At 45.9% G+C, this 2,500-nt stretch overlaps 1 protein-coding gene across 2 annotated transcripts in view; it reads left to right on the top strand.

Annotated features, from left to right (window-relative positions):
• The first annotated feature begins 630 nt into the window (after window positions 1-630).
• Window positions 631-2,500, top strand: part of LOC308376746 (cAMP-responsive element modulator-like) — a 28,609-nt gene continuing 26,739 nt past the window's right edge. For both annotated transcript variants that reach the window (XM_080853202.1, XM_080853201.1), the window contains exon 1: window positions 631-997. The gene's annotated coding sequence lies outside the window, so the exon portion shown is untranslated. The remainder of the gene's footprint in view (window positions 998-2,500) is intronic.

Genomic DNA, 2,500 nt, shown 5'->3' with positions numbered 1-2,500 from the left:
CCGCTTCCCGTATTTAACAATGATTAGTGTTTAGTTGTGATGAGTTATGTGTGTGTGTGTGTGTGTGTGTGTAGATTACTCCCAGATGGTTGACTCTTTACGAACACAGTAGAGGACGTGTTTTCAACCCATAAAATGCTGATTTTCATTAAAAAAATGGGTCAATTTTGTTTCAATATTAACACCAGCTTTAAAAAAAATCACTTTGGTGTGTGCAGTAACACTTCAAGGGCTTATTTAGTTTAATTCGAGCCATAGTCTTTTCAAGTCCGCAGCTCTGTGGCTCAACCAGCCAGCCACGCTCCATACGAGCCCCCCCCCCCCCCCCCCCCCACTCACCACTAGATGGCGACACCTAACCGCCAGTCTTCACGACTGGCTCCAGAGATTTAAGGTTAAGTTCACTCGAAAGCATGACAGAGACAAATGATAACATAGTGAACCATGTTTATTACATAGATATGAGAATAAGATTAAAAAGCTTTGGTGTTATTTCACCTTGTCTGCCTGAAACATTAGCACAGACATCGGGAACATTGCGACAGGGAACAGAAAGCGACGATACTTTGATAGTTCTGTATTTACCTCAATGTTTTGTCTTTGAACACCGTCAGATAGCCAAGGAATACTACAGCATTTAGACTACTACAAACTACAGATACATGTGTTCGACGTGTTCGGCTACTTAAGTTGTCTGTGGCTCAGTAGAGAGCAGTTGAGAATTTTTTTTTTCTACCGCTCTGGTTCGGCCTGCCTCGGAGCCGTTCGGCCTTCCTCGAAGCCCTTCGTCCCGCCTCGGAGCCGTTCGGCCTGCCTCGGAGCCCTTCGCCCCGCCCTGCCTCGGCTCGCTGTAGTTTTTACAACCGCCGAGGCGCCGTCTGCATAGTCGACATTTTTCAGCCGCATCATCGCAGCTGACGTGGGGACTACGTGAGCAGCGGCTCGGGCCATCCACTCCTACCGTAATCAGTGACGAGGGCCTCTACGTAAACGCTCGGTAAGTTCGTGCTGGCATTCCGCAGAACCAACTGGAGAGGCAAGACAGTTTGAGGGCAGACTTTGAACTGAAAGACCAACGGAGTGTCAAACTCAAGCAAACTCGCCTGCTTTCGCTAAACACATGCAAAATGGTCTAAGCTCTTAGAAGGTGGGACAAGATGGCTAACAACTTAGCTAGCCGTAGCTTAGCAAGGAAGCCTATCCGGTAAACACTCAGTCGAAACGTTTAAAGTTTCCGCTGAAGTGTTTTTTCCAACCCACCAAGACTGTTCTGGCATAGAATACCAGAAATACGATCCTCTTCAGCCAATAAACATGGGAAACTATTATCCGGCAACATGTACAAGGAAGAGTGGTAAAGTTTAAAGCAGACAGCTAACTTACTGGAATGACGCAACACCGCCCCTTTCCCCTAAGCATTTTCGACGCCACCTATTAAAATGTATTAAAATAAATTAATATCACACATAAGTGAACACGTCATTTTCTGAGGGTGGGGGTGGTAATTAACCCGGGTCTTCACACCAAACCAATCCAAACGGAATTACTACCGTTTACCAAACCAAACCTTTCGGTAGTTATCGTTTCGACTATCGTCGTCTTGCATAACTGAAGTGCTAACATGAAGCACCTGCCCTCGTGACCCCGCGGTTCAACCGAAAGCATTTCAACGCGACAGGGTCGGTTCAGTCTAACGTCGTGTTTCTGATGGACAGGGATGCGTTGATGAATGTCCTCTTTGCTTCTGTGAGGAGAATCGTAGGTAGCCGAATCGACCGCGGGGGCAAGTTTCTAATGGCGTCCGCTCAGTGAGGAAGTGATGAGCCACGGCGCGTCAGGCGAGGCGAGGCTGTTGATTGATACCGTGAAACACGCGGGCTTGAAGCACCTCGCATCTCCCCGCATTTCGCGGGGTCCTTGACAGCGCCTGTTGGGAGTTTGACACAGAATTAAAGCGGAAACATAAACAAACATAACAGAATAAAGCATACTATCGTATCTTGGTAAAGTAGTACGAGTAAACTCACGGTGAATAACATGTCCCATTTTATTATAGGGTGACGAGACGTACCGTGTTCAGCACTTTATTAAGTCTTCCAACTTCTAACGAAGCAATCTTATTTCGTTCCGTGATTTCATCACATTTTGATAAGGGATGTGAGATCAATAACAACTTGATTTATTTGTATTTCGTTAGCAGTAGCAACCGCGCAACAGCGACAAAAGTTCAACCAGTGGCCAAAGATAGTACTGCGTGTACAGTGAGACACTAATTGGACCAAGGCACAGTTACTTAAATCCTATAAAATACTTGAAACATTGAGGGATTCCACACTAGTTATGGGAGTTATGGAATTCAGCAAGTGTTCTTTAAGTGAGTTCAGATGTAAGGTGTCACATACACACACGCACACACACACACACACACACACACACACACACACTCACACATATTAGGCACTCATAATGCACTTGTCAAATGAATGTGGGGTGTCAAAGT

This window comes from Sprattus sprattus (assembly GCF_963457725.1).
Source record: "Sprattus sprattus genome assembly, chromosome: 15".
NCBI classification, from domain to species: Eukaryota; Metazoa; Chordata; class Actinopteri; order Clupeiformes; family Clupeidae; genus Sprattus; species Sprattus sprattus.
The sequence above is the reverse complement of the archived record's forward strand: the minus strand, read 5'-3'. Positions and strand labels throughout refer to the sequence as shown.